This window comes from Calonectris borealis, chromosome 4 (genome assembly GCF_964195595.1).
Source record: "Calonectris borealis chromosome 4, bCalBor7.hap1.2, whole genome shotgun sequence".
Lineage (NCBI taxonomy): Eukaryota > Metazoa > Chordata > Aves > Procellariiformes > Procellariidae > Calonectris > Calonectris borealis.
In genome coordinates, this window is record NC_134315.1 from 13,247,847 (window position 1) to 13,263,044 (window position 15,198).

Sequence of the window (15,198 nt, forward strand, 5' to 3'; positions counted from 1 at the left end):
GACTGCAGTCTGCCCTCCTTCACTCAGCTTCATATAATAAAATAAATTTACATATATATGTATCTTGTGTTCAGACTGGATCAGACTGGATCTCCAGATATGAACTAACTTTTGTTTTCTTTTTACTGAGACAAACTCGCATTATCATCATGAGACAATGACCAAGTGAAAAAGCCTCACAGTATATCTTAAAGACACATGTAATATCTTGACTGTTGAATGCAGCTGAAGTCCTTTCACATGTAGGCATTTTATATTTTGTCTAATTTTTAATATCCTGTGCTAATAAAAATGAGAGATCTGAGTAATAATGTTGTTGTTCCTATACATTTACTTAGTCGATAAAGGGAATTCCTTCTTCTAGAGCCATCTGTCTAAATTTAGACTGTGTCCTACTATTAAACTGGTAGACTGGCTGTATTTAACATTACAACTGATTAACCTGTCTATAACATCTAACCCTGTAGAATAAATGCCACAGAAGATTTAAGGAAATGAAACACAGTGGCACCACAGGGCAGGCTAAAAAGTTCCAAAAACTTTCAGCATAAAGTTAGAGGAAAATGACCTTGCTTCTGAGCTGTGTATTTGCCGAATGTATTGACAGTGAAGCTTGCACACTCATACAAAAGAGTATTTAGCAACTGAAACAAAATTGTTTTTAATGGCTGTAAATGACCATCCTTGAGTTATCACTACTAAAGCCTGATAATTTTTAAATTAAATTTAACCATCTTGCTTATTTTAGTTACTTTAAAATATCTTCTTCAGAAAGTTTTGGCATAATAGAAGTTTCAACTGCAGAAGAGGTTCTCCTATAGGAGACTACCATAGTTCCAGACCACATACAATAGTTGTTCTTCATTAACTACTAGTCCAAGGATACCAAAATGGACGTCATGCACACGTATTTTCCAAGATACTATTTTGTCATGTTCTGATCTCTTTTCTTTATTAAGTTGCTAGTAAAACTGATTGATGGGTAGTCTTATTGTACCAGGAGGACTTGTCATTCAACTCTTTGACCTTGTTTTCACACTAACAGTCAAGTGTCTTTGAAATCTGTTTACTTCAGAATTACAAGAGAATTAATGACAGGATGTCAGCACTTCTCAGGTTTGAAAAGATCTAATAATAGTAAATGAGTTTGGACAGAAGGGTCATCTGTAATGTACTTTAAGCAAAAGAGACAAACTTTATTATTCCACCTTATGATTAAAGACAAGTACAACAATTCTTAAGCCACTTTTTATTCTTTGGTGGTTTGTTTTTTATTGAAGAACATTTGAAGCCAACATAGACCACATGACCTGAGAACAAGGAAAAAGCTATACTGTCAAATAAAGGACTTAACTTGACAGATGCAACACCCTTTCCAGAAACAGCTACAGAACCTAAAAAGCTTAGTCACCTCTTATTGAGCAAGCTTTGGGCAAGTTTGAGAAGCAGCCTACATGACTTAAAGCTGTTTCATTCTTTCATCATTATGTACAATGCATAAAAAGAGACTATTTGTCCCTCTGTCACTAACATGGGGCCTGCATTCCTGCACTTCACAGTCATGAAAATGAGGTATCTAGATTTAAGGAGGGGGATGGAGGAAAGAAATCCTTTCCAGTGGTAATACTTTCCTTCCTTCATGAGCAATATTACATAAAAAATTACATATGGCAATAATTTTCTCTTGTGTTTGCTAAAGACCCTTTGCTTCGCTGCATAACTGTCTCAGGAGGAAAAGTGATCTTTTGTTCCAACTCCTTCCAATATAGTTGCACTCTCCTTATTTACCTTCTCACAATTTAATCTATTCTACAGCATGAGATCAGTAAGAATAATACAAAATATGATAATCAGATGACCCATCAAATCCCAGAGAAATTGTCCTCCAACATTAGTGCTGTGTCTTCAGGAACTGACTAATCTAGCAGAACAATGAACAGTCACGTCACACCTGTATTTGCATTGGCCACATATGGCCTCTTTGGCAGCTATGTGTGGACAGCATTTTGATCAGCACTTAAAGCTTCTCTTTTTTGTTTTTTTTTTTGTTATAGCTTTTGGATCTATCTCAGACTCTTCTAACATTTCGCATATATTACATAGATAAATAAATGTGCATTCAACACAACTGAGCTTCAGATTCCTCAAATTTCCTCAAATATTACAAGAGGTCAGAGAAACTTCTGGTTTTGTCTCAATAAAGCATAAAAATAGAACAAAATTGATACCTGTTGCCTCTAAGACACTGAAGGATGTAAACGTGAAGGATAGTACTATATGATCAAAGGAAGTTGTAAATGATTATAAAAAAAAGTTAAATGAGAAGTAGCTTTGAGTCACTTATTCTGTTAAGAATGCAAATTTTAAGTAAGGGATATTAGCTGATGGATTGATAAGAAATTTCAAGTGATTCCAAACCATTAAGTTATTCACACTGATATTCAAAATGTAATTACTTTCAAACCACAGGACAGAGTTGGATTAATGGAACAAATACTTTATGAGCAACGCATGAGTCATGCCTACTTATTATTATGAGGTTTTGGTTACTTATCATTTCAGCTCTGTGGCTTTGCTAAATAACAACAACAACAATAATAATAAATAACACCACATTCAGACTCTCACATCTTTATGGACATACTGTCAAGTGTAAGAGGAAAGAAAAGAAGAACATTTATGTCATAGTTTCAATGGAGTGTCTTAAAGAAAATACAGCTTGGGTTATGCATGCTGTAGGTAGATTTTCAGGCTTCAATTTTATGCTTTGCAGTTGCCTCTTCAAATCTTTAGGTATAGATTTGGAGGAAAAAAATAAGTTGTCTTTGTTAGTAAATGTGTCAAATGGCATAGAAGAATGTGGGAGGGAATTAGTTCTGCTGTTCCCCCATCCCTCGAGCAGCAGACATGCAAAGGCAGAGGTATAATGAAACAGGAATGGAGCAGGGTCAGCCGTGCCTTGTAGTTGTAGTGAATAAGCAACAGTGTCAGGTACCTGATAACTAGAGATGTATGTGATTTCATCATTAGAAGATCTAAGGTCCTGAGGAGGAAAAGATGATCTGCTATCCTCTGCTGCCCACCCCATCCCTACTTGTTACTTCCTGTAAGCCTCCTGCTTTCTGTCCCCTGCATGCAAGTCCATGAGCAGCAGAGCAAAATTTGCCTTTGGAGATGGATGATCTTCAGTAATTGCATTTCAAATTAATATCACAGCACCAATTGCACATACAATCTTTCTTTTATACCTATCTTTTCTTTGCCTTCCCCATCGGAACAGCATTGGGTTTTGCTAATTTTTCTTCTCATTTCATTCTTATCTTTTGGCAGTGATTACACAAGACTCTGTGTGTAGCATCAGCAAGGAGAGAGAAATGCATTATTCTTATTCTGAAAGCTGGACATGCTAGGCATAGATTTCATCTAAATTGCAGGTAGAGCATCACTAACAGTACTGATAGCAACGTCAGGCATCCTTGGCATGCAGACGAGAAGGCCTATTTGTATTTGCTTTGGAATTTTCTATTATGTTCTCTTTTAGCATATCAGCGCTCGGTGTCAATTTACTGTCCCATCTCAGGGAAGAGAAAACAAATACATTAAATATCAGGTATGCTGTCTGCAGGCAACTGGTTCCAAAAACTTTGGATAAGTGGACCTCTGTTAGAATATTTCAAATACCACTATACTTTACGCTTCCAACTGAAAACAACATACCTGCAATGTTGTTCCATAGCTCAGCTATGAAGCATTGGCCCACAAATTTGCAGACCACCAGGGGTCCATACCCAATAGGCAGCTTACAGATATCTCTAACAGCTATCACTAACTATTCAACAGTTTTTGATACGCTGCCATCAATTCTGGAGAGAAAAACAGGACAGATGGCTGGAAAATTGTTCATCTAAGCCTATAGTAGTCTGCTTATTTCACTGCATCATCTCCATGTACTTACTCTGGATTTAGCCTATCCTTTCTGAATTCACTCGCCACCCTCACCATCCTAGTTTCCGTTATAACAGAGAAAAGGTAAAGAGAGAATGGTGAGAGAAAGTGCATTTCCTGAAAATGGTAAATATTCTGCAAAGATGTATGCAGGAAAGGAAGAGATGCTGAGAGGTAGAGAACAGCCCATCCTCTAAGTCCCCAATAAAAAGGCACCTAAGTAAATCACTTAGAATCAAGCCCTGTGCTTCTATGTATATGAGCACTAAATTCATCTTAATACACAAGAATATCACAGAACGTTGCATTACATTATTTATTCAGACAACTAACTCTTCTGTTTGTAAATTATCTGAAAAATCAACAATAGTTGTCTCGGATTATTTGTAAAGTAATTCTTGTCCTGTAGCTTGTTAGCTATGAAATACCTGAGCTCTGACAGGGCATAAGGTAACATGTTAAGTTTGTTTTTGCCTGACCCACTTGCGACGTGTAGAATCAGACTTCTGTCCTAAGCATTTGTGATTATAAATTCCAATTGCCATCCTTGAGTATTCTGTAATGTATAGTCAAAATGTATTGATTTAGCAAATCCTGCCATTTGCTGAAGTCTATTTGTAGAAAATGAATACAGGACGGGTCTAGACAGGATTGAAATAAATTAATATGAGCTAATATTCACGGAAAACTTGCAATAATCTGTTGCTCGACTCAAGCAGAACAAGAGATTCAATTACTCGTGCGGCTTCTTTTGTGTGTTCTGTGTCCCAGCAACGCCTTGGCTCCCCAGCCCACTGCCATACGCTTCCTTTCTGAAACCAAACTCAGTTGCAACCTCAAACACACTCAAATACACGGAAGACTTCCAAGGGAAAATTAATGGCCATAGTCACGCCTCTGGGTTTCACCCTCACTGGTTCCACAACGGTATCGTTTGGCTTGTCAATTAATCGTCGGTGTGAGAGGAATGCTACCCTTCTTGCCACTGGTTTTGCTAACAGGCTCTGCATTGCAGGGAATATTGTCCACCAAATCACACCATCCACAGAACAAAATGATGCCAGCTCCTAACCTCAGAATAAGCACCTGCAGATAAAAGCAGAATACTACCGCTTGGTCCGGTCTGCTCCCAGAAAACACTCAGAGTTAAGAAAAACAGTGATATGAAAAAGCAGAATACGGCACCATGCCATAAAGTACATGGTAACAACTACTAGCAGGGCTGATTCTGTTAAATGCCACACTGAATCCTAAGTACATATAGGAGCTTAGAAGAACTTGCAGGAGAGAATCTACTGACAGCAGCCCTTCTCAGTCACAGAGGTTTATCACAGGAGCCAGAGCTCCTGGTCACTTTGTGCTCCAGTGGAAAGCCATTTGCTCCTCCAGAGCCAAGTAAATATTCCAGCGTTATCCTTCCATTTCTCTACCAGCTACCACTATTGCTGCTGATACGGAACACTACTTTTTAATTTAGCAACTCATTCTCTAAAAAGTGCTTCAAAATGTAAATGTTATTTTCTTATTGTCATTCAACATATAGAGGCATCTATAAATATATGATTTCATCCTGAAATCTGCTTATCAAAGTGGTTAAGAATAATTTCAGTTGAGAACATACTCCCATTCAAAGCAAAAGTTAGTTCCATAATCAGAGTATTGTTTCTTCTCCCCAGCAACTCGAGTACAGGGGGAGCAGTTCAAAAGGTTTCTTAGTTCACCTGATGAACCACTTGCAACAGAGCTTTCTACCCTTTAATGAGGCAATTAATCCTCGTGCACTGTGTATGCACTAAATAATGCATGCCCTTTTGCCTAAGTACTCCCCAAACACATTGTTCCTCTGTCTGAAACTAATAGTGACGGAACAGAAATATAAGAGATAATATGACTGAACAGAACTGTAAGACACCCGAGTGAAGTCTGCTGCATTTATCGGAGATGCAAAGCTGTCACCGTACCTGTCCCAACAAACCTAACCACAGAACGAGTGCTTCTTCATCTGGTCTACACTTGTGCTTCTTTGGCAGTGTTTTGCCACTTGGAAACATCCCAAACTCAATCTTAACCTTGGAATTACTTGTTCTAATGTACTTTGGAACACTCCAGCTTTCATAAAAATTTGATTTCACTACAGAAAATTACAAATGTCATCAGTCAGTACCACAAATGCTTCTTGGCTCCTCTTCTTCACATACGTTTGGAGGGTGTTCATATTTGTCTGAAAATGTTTTCAAGTGGTAATGGTTGTAAAACATAACAGTCATATAAACCAAGCTCCAACTCTGGTCCTGCAAGTATTGCCACGCATGATGCTCACAACCTCCAGTAACTGCAGTTAATACTAAAGCCATCGACAGCTTTTCCTTTTTTAAAATGATAGTGAGCATTATGTTCAGCAATAATGGGGTCTGATTTCAGTGTTGTACCTATAATGGAGCTGACATCTGTGTACAAGATCAAGTTCATTTACAACTTTGAACGGGGACCAAGCTAGCTAACAGATCTAACTAAGTATTTGCTATATTTGATGGGATAAAACCATGAGGTAATGCTGCAACTCGGAACAAACGAGCCTGCTGGAAATTGTCCATTCTTCCAAAACTAAAAGATGTAGCATATTTAAGGTAACAAAAGGAACTGAAAAAATGCATTAGGGCAGAAATGTGAACATACGCAAAGCATGAAAAATCTAAAAGAAGCTTCTTGATTTGAGCATAGATCACAATTAGCATTCAGGATTCCAATTTCCTGTCACAGTGCCTCTTACATAAAACTACTGTAAAAATAACTTTCTTCTCAGCGAAAGCATTTCAGTCCTTGATCCCTCCATTACTGAACTATGGAGCTAAACACAGGTTTCCAGCATACTTGTAATCCACAATGAAGGAAGCACTCACAGGGTGAAAAACCTGCTTTCTCTCTGAAAAATGAAAGGTCCTGGGGCAGGCAGAAGGGCTGCTGATCCGTGGGATTACCAACAAACTGCTCACCTCTATGGAGGATTAATGCTGGTGTCCCACCTCAACCAACACAGGATGCCCTGCCTGCTCTGCTATGCCCATCTCCATCGTGGGTAAAGGACAAAAGAAACCGAATCCTTTGCCTCTCCCAAATTCCCATCAGATCCCGCTGTAGGTTTATCTCTGTGATAAAGATGTGACATTACTTTCCCATCTGAGTTTATACTACTTTACACAGAAGTATCACGCCACATAGAACAGCACATCAGTATGAATGAGACGGAAGGCACAGAGGCAAATTCTGCTTTATTGTAGAAACTTTTACTGAAGTTAGAAATAAACTCTTCTGCCACGTAGGCTAATGTGCCTATGGAGCCTATTAACATTCTTACTGTGTTTTCCAAATTACCACTTTCAGGAAGCCACAGTAGTAATCAGAACAAATCTGACACTTAAAAAAAAGCCATAATACTAACAATACTGTCCTTGTTTCAGCTGGCATAGAGTTAATTTTCTTCCTCGTAGCTGGTACAGTGCTGTGTTTTGGATTTAGTGTGAGAAGAATGTTGATAACACACTGGCGTTTTAGTTGTTGCTAAGTAGTGCTTACATAATCAAGCACTTTTCAGCTTCTCATGCTCTGCCAGCAAGGAGGTGCACAAGAAGTTGGGAGGGAGCACAGCCAGGACAGCTGACCCCAACTGGCCAAAGGGATATTCCATACCATATGACATCATGCTTAGTATATAAGCTGGGGGGAGTTGGCCGGGGGGCAGTGATCGCTGCTGGAGGACTGGCTGGGCATCGGTCGGTGGGTGGTGAGCAGTTGCATCACTTGTTTTTTTCCTGGGTTTTGTTGCGTGCGCTCTCTCTCTCGTTTTACTTTTCATTACTATTATTATTATTATTATTATTATCATCATCATCATCATCATCATCATCATCATCATCATCATCATCATCATCATACAGGAGGGACAGGAGGGACAGGAGGGACAGGAGGGTGAGCGAGCGGCTGTGTGGTGCCTGGTTGCCAACTGGGGTTAAACCATGACAAATATATTTTATTTACCATCAAGATGTCAGAGCAGATAAAAGTATTTATTTTAGGCACGGTCATAAAAGGAAGTTCTCCAGAAGGAAGCTACAATTTACCACATACTGAAAGGATAATAACATCTGATTTTAACCTACTGCAGATATATTAAATAATTATCAATCAGCATACCAGTACTGATCTGCCTAATTCAAGAAACCCTCTTATCACTTAAATATAAACAATATTACCTGTAGGTGTGAAATTTTTTAGGCTTTAAGTACATAAAGCAGTACGTAGCCCTAAACCCCCAAATTTATTTTCTGATAATATCGATTTGTCATTAGAATCACAACAAACAAACAAACAAACAAAGCCACTCACAAATCCAGAAAACAGGGCTGCAAGTTTCTTCAAAAGAAGCCAACTTCACTTCCACCACTGCCAAGCTGGTGAATTATACCTCTGTTATCCCTAACAGATGTTTGTTTATATATTTATTAACCTCCAGTAATTAAGATTTTATAACCTCCTCAGGCAAATAATCCAAATAGCATATAATTTTATGAAGTTTTTCCTAATTTCTAACTTGTGTTTTCTCTGCTAATATGCAAGCCTGTTTTTCATCATCTAGCACTATGCATTTGGAGACTGTATCCTCTTTGATGATGTTTTTTAATATATTTGAAGACTGGTAACACATTGCCCATTGACTGCTCTTCTCTAAAATAAATAACCAACATTCTTCTGGTCTTTGTCCTAGGTCACGTGTTAGACCCTCCTTCATCCCTGATGCTCTTCTCTAGGCTTGCTCCCATTTGATGCTTTACAAGGTTGAATTGACCAGAAGGACTACTTTGCATCTTTTGCATGTAAACTCAGATATACATATATTCCAGTGTGAGGTTTGGCTTTTCAGGACAGGACTGAAGTTCAGTTTGTGGTCCATTTAATACTCCATTTTATTTCTGTAAAATTTCCACTTAATCAGTATCTGTGAAGCTGGCAATTCCTGTTGATGTGCAATAGTTTGCACTTACTACCTATTAATTAATCCTATCTTGTTTTCCTGTCATTTCCTTAGTTTGCCAGGATCATTTTGAATTCCAGTTTTGTCTTCCAACATGCTTAAAACCACTTCAGACTCCATGAGATCTACAAATTTAATACATACACTGCCTACGCCATCAACCAGATCACTAATAAAAATTGACTGACCTTGAACACAAACAGATCTCTAGAGGATCCCATTCATTTCACTTTTCTGTTTTCCCAGTGAAGCAGTAATGACTTTCTCAGAAAGTCTCCCAACCAGCTATCGATCTCCTCTGTAGTAGCTTCATTTGATTATCATCCCCTAAATGTTGTTTTTTTTCAGGAGGCCACTAAAATCTTTGGACAAAAATAAAGAACTGGATACTCCAAAATTACTTCATGGAAAATGACTGAGTAAAGCAATAAAAGGTACATGCCTTTTACTCAACTTGTACTGATAATCTCATCATCCTACATGCCAAGTTTCTATTGACTTCAGTGCTCAGCATTGGAATATTAACAATTCACATTGTAATTCTGGCATTGTACTTTCAAGAGAGATGTGGTACACAGCAGCAAAGGAGATGATTTACTGTAGTTGCATGCTAACCACAGAAAGAGAAATTAAAAACTGTAGCAATTGTGGAGAAAATATGTTTTCTAGACAATAACTCAAGCATGCTTCATGACTAGAACTATTTTCGGTGGAGAAATCTGATAGCGGATTATATAGTTGTCACTTGTAACAAGTATAATCCCTCATAGTGCGAGTTTAGGAGATTTCCTAGATTTGGGACTGCAGAGCAATCCAGCTCCATGTGCATGAGAGCCTCATGTCCCTGGTCAAAAGAACTGTAGTCTTAGACATTCAGAAGCCAATTCTGAATACGATCAGGCTGCATTAGAGTATCTACATGAGCTAAACTTTCACAGTTCACATTTCAAATGCATCACTTTTCTTATGCTGGCTTTATTCAAAAGAATTGTTCACATTGATTTGTCTATATCAATGCTTGTAGGATGCATAACTGAAGAAATAGCAAGACATTTGGAAAAAAAAAAATAGAGAGCAGATGTAGTAGATCCTAAAACCAAACAGAACAAACTAATATGAAGGCAGGCCTGAAGAGCTGAATCCATATAGCTTGGGAAACAATGAGTTGCAGAGGATTTTGACAGAGCGAATACAACAATGCCAGCCAATATAGCGTGCCAACTATTTAACAAAAGCAAACAGCTTCCAATATTGACATATTTAGGCCTCATTAAATCCAAAATTCCAAAGCTTCTCCATGTTTAAAGCAGAGGCGGTTTATTCAGCATTGAAAAGGCATCTTCTCTCACTTTATCTTTACTGGGAGAGAGTTTCCCAGGTTTCCACAGTGCCACCAGCATATGCTCGAACTAGAAAGCTTAAACAACTCTAAATACTTTCTCAGCCTACATCTTTCTGTACATCTGGTCAGGGGCTGGGGTATTTGACTCACAACTAAAGGGAAAAGAAGGAATCTTTCGTATGACATGAGGGAAATTTAAAAGTGATTTCTAAGAGGGTGCTTCATGATGCAAATTCAGGAAAAGGCAACGTTTTTCTTTTTCCATCCTGTCTAATTCTTTAAGGGGGTGTCTGTGACGATGCAAACCTAAAACTTGTCTGAACAACACATTTGCGTTATACTTGATAATGTGCCACCATATCCAGACATCCAAACTAATAGAAAGCATTACTAGAAACCAAATTTAATAAGTGAAAGAACACTGTAAGGAAACATTTCTGTAGCGCATCTCATGCTTACCTCCTCATAGGACAGAACACTGCACATTGCAACACTTTTTGGCAAATAAAATATCATTCTTTTTTTTTTTTTTTTTTAAAAATGCATGTAATTATGTCATCTCTGGCTATGACCTGAGAGGAAACAGTTGGAAACAGGTAACAATTACCTAGAACATATGAACAAATGTCTGAACAAATGACAACTGCATTTCTGAAATAATACAAACCCAGAGGTATCACATGGCAATAGAGGCACAGTTTTAAATTCTTGATCACCCCTGTAATTAAGCTTCCCCACTATGCCTACACACCAGAGGATGCATTCTGCTTGATCTACAATGTGCGAGACAAGTCTTAGATACACATCTTTAGTCTGGCTCCCTAAGGAAACAAGACTTACATGATAGTTTGTTTTCTCTTCCAGTTCCTTTCCTCACGCAAAATGGCTTTTGGACCCAGATTTCAGAGGGAGCAAGACCTCAAAAATCCCAAACTCCCACAAGTTTTATGAATAGCAATAGCTGGATAAAGGATACAGACCCAATTAGCATCTCCACTGAGGAAAAGGCAATTGGAAGAGGCCATCAGGGGGTGTGGGAGGCAGCAGCCGGCTGGCTCGCTAGCAGTCACACGGCTCGTCATCGGCCACAGCAAGTACTGCCTCCTGCCCTTCCACGAAGCACGTGGAGATGACCACGGGGTATTGCCAGAGTCAAAGAGAAAGGTCAGGGAAACATAGCAAGGAAGTTTGTTATTACAGTGGATAGAAGAAAAATCCGTAAGCGGAGTGCTCTGTGATTCTGCTACCAGAGCTACTTCCATGTGAAAATACTCTAAATGACTACACAGAGCGGAGGTTTACGAGAATAAAAAGTAGAATGCCTTAATATATGGGAAGAAACTTCCATGGCCTTTCTATGCAGTGAGTCCCACTCATACACAGCAGTCTATAACCACAAATAGTAGAAGCTGACTATTCTCTTCTTATTTGTTTATGATCTCCCCCTTAATAAGTAGTTGTGAAAATAGCTATAACAAAATCCAGAAATAAGCAGTTCACCTGTGTTTAGGAATCTTTCAAAAAGTAGTTATTTCACCTAATATTAAAAATACCCTCTTAAAAGAAAACATTCATACACTATTTTGCTGATTACGTACCACATGCAATCCCACAAGAAAAAAAAAAACCAAAGAAACAAAAACTTACTTATGAACAATTTCTGAAAGATTAAGTTTATTTTTCTTTTTTTTTTAATCCAGTCCAGAGTACCACAGTATGATAGGTCTTCCGTATATGTTACTTAGTGTAGTACATTGGCTATACCAAGCTCCTTCAGGCTAATTCGATGTTACATCACGTATTTAAGTAGTTCTTCTTGATCAGATCTCACAGCAAGGTGGTCTACATTTTCATTATTAATTTGGAAATTGTGTCAGCCTACCCATACACACTTAAATTACTGAGATTGTATCATTTCCGTTACTAACATTTCATAATCTTTCTCATCTTACAATGACACCTCTCACAGCTAGGCAGGAAACCATTTTCTTGTCATATGAAAGTTTTGAGACTCCATAAATTGCCATGGTTTCAATTAGGATGAAAATAAGGATGAAATAAGACTTGCCATGGTTTTCTCAAAAAAAAAAACCCAAACAACAAAAACCAGAGAAGGAGCAACATCCCAGAAGAGAAAAAAGCCTTATGGTGAAGATACCCGCTAGTCCTGTGGGAACCTCCCGTTCAGCTTCTTGATCCTGCACTGCCTACAGGACCACTTGCTTTTTCTGAGATAGGTGTTTGCCTATACATGGCTCCCCCTCCTTTCAGGGTGGAATTTCCAATCATAAAACAGAAACGCTTGTAAAAGCATTCTTGGTGAAACCAGTACATTCCTGTAAAAAGCTTTCATTTCAGTAAATGTAAATGTACATTCTAAAAAAAAGACCATCAGCCACTTTCTGACTGACCCTCATTTTATATTCTTACTGAAAGCTGGTGAAAGCACAGAACCAAAAAGAGAGTACACACACATTCTCCCAGAGTAACTGTTGGTAACTGAGTACTAGTAAACTCAAATGGGAAAAACATCTCTGTTTAAGTCTGTAACTCATTATTTTCTTTTAAACCTATTCACAGCAACTGACCGATCGTAAGGAAACAAATACGGTTTTAGTTCAATTAGTAAAATATTTGAGTCTTAATATAGTGCTTTTTAACCCATTTATTTATTGTTAGCTTCCAACCCTGTAAAATCTTTATTTGTGAGCTTTTTTATTTTAATCACCCTAGCCATCTGCAGCACATCTGTTACTTGCTAGTATACAGTAATTAACTTAAATGTGGACTGGGTACTATTCTGCATCAACAGATATCAAAGCACCTGCTTTGATAAGAGACCAACACCTCTTTATCAGCTATAATAGTTGGTCAGGTTAGAGTTAGATTTACTATCTGTCCCCTAAACTTATGTGATGTATCTCTATGTAGTAACTGAAAGCAAAGTTGGAGGGTTTTAGTGTTCTCCATTCCAGTGGCAAAATGCTGTTTCTTGACAAAGAGATCTCACATTAAAAGACAGATACCCTGATACTAGTATTTATTCGGTTTTAAACACAAAAAGTGAATGTTTCACATTCACTCCATCAGAAATCTTGTGTCACTGCAGTTTTTCTGCTGAGTGTGGATAAAGGGATATGTCTCTCTGTGATCTCTGCTGGAGAGAGAACATTTAATGAATCCATTACGAAAGTCCTCAGAATCGTAAGCAATTCATCAAGTTTTGAAAAACTCATGATTATGCTGAATCCACATAACCACCACCACTTGGGAACTTCGTAGTCAGCCTTGAACTGGCCGCACGACTGCAACCGTCAGACTTCCAGGCCAACTGGACCCATCTTTAATTGCATACTTAGTAGAAGTCAGTTTTGACAATCCTGTTACAGTTTAAACAAGACATAACTGAATCCATCATGAATCCCTGGATAATTGTATTTTGTTACCTTAGAGGTCTGCGGCTCCTATAATTAATTGCATTCTTTTTAAAGTCAGCCCAGAAAAGAATGGCTTTCTGCCAAGAAAGTTTTTATAATGTTCAAAGACTCATTCTGAGGAACAGCAGGTGCTCTTTGTTTTTCTTTCTCAGTGTGCTAATGCCAGAGAAGCAGGGCATTCAGTTGCCATGTGTCCCCAACCTAATGCTCTCTCCATCTCCATAAAAGAGAGAAATCATTGTACCATTCAGAGCAATACCCCAATAAACACAGTAAGGATTGGCCTATTAGGTAGGCAGTTTCGGGAAGCTGTTCTCTTGGAGAAACATGGTTCATAGGTGCATGTGAAGAAAGTCTGCTACAGCATTTGTGCATCAAACCTTTCATCGCATGCGTTACATCCTTAGTGAGGGTGTTCAGCCTGTTAGTTCTCAGAACACAAAGCATTTCAGGCTGCCTTCCCTGGGCAGCAGGGAGCTCATTAGTATCACCAGCTCACCATCTGTCTCTGAAGGAGGAAGAGACGGAATTAATATATGATGGAGGGGGGGGGAAAAAAGGCAAACAAAAAAATGGTTGGGAAAGCAGCAGGATGTCATCCAGAACGGCACAGAATGTTTCCTTTGAAATCATCTCGCCTGGTCTGCAGAAAACATGGAGAACGACTTGGGCATGGATACGAAATGTTCACAAAAGCATTTGTAAAGGCTGAATTATAATCATTTTAACTACAGGATCTTCCAAAATCCACAGAAGAGCATCATTAAACACAGCTGTCCACAGACGATCCTGTGAAACCTTCCTGGTTGTGTACTGCCTGAACCACAGGAGCAGACAGCGGCTGAAACGATGCCTTCCTGGCTTCGAGGCACAACAAGAGAAAAGGTAACGAACGAGAGCGGCTCCTGGTACGGACCGAGCAGCCGTCCCGCAGCGCAGACCACGTCTGGGGCGGGCGACAAGAGGGGAAAAATGATCTACAGCTGGGAAGGGTCATGTCTGGTCTGCACACCTGAAATGAAAGCTGTAATCACCCAAATGCAGAACAGTCTCCTTCCCAACTCAAGCCTTTACAAATTATTGGGAAAGCAAGAAGAGACCACAGGAGAAAGCCAGGGCAGGACAGAGTCACTGAGGACAATGACAGGAAGGAAAGGACTGCAGAGGAAGAGGACTCCAGAGGGCAAAAGCAAGGCAGTGCACAAAGCTTTGTGACAGAGGCCCAGACTTCTGAATATTGAATTAATCCCAGAATTCCTAAAACATCTCTTTCATTAGATGTTAGCCATTTTAATAATACAATTATCCTTATAAGAATATTTTACATATACACATAACACAATATAAAGAACGCAACCTCTAGAATACCCAGCTAACAGGACAACATCTCTCTGAGTACCTGAGAAGCAAAAAAATCATATTTAAAAAAAACTAACCTCAACTTA

The 15,198-nt window shown here is 38.7% G+C and overlaps 1 protein-coding gene across 1 annotated transcript in view; it reads right to left on the minus strand.

Moving 5' to 3' along the window:
- The window catches only part of SORCS2 (sortilin related VPS10 domain containing receptor 2), a 591,861-nt gene that overhangs the window by 268,652 nt on the left and 308,011 nt on the right, over window positions 1-15,198 (minus strand). The window lies entirely within an intron of this gene.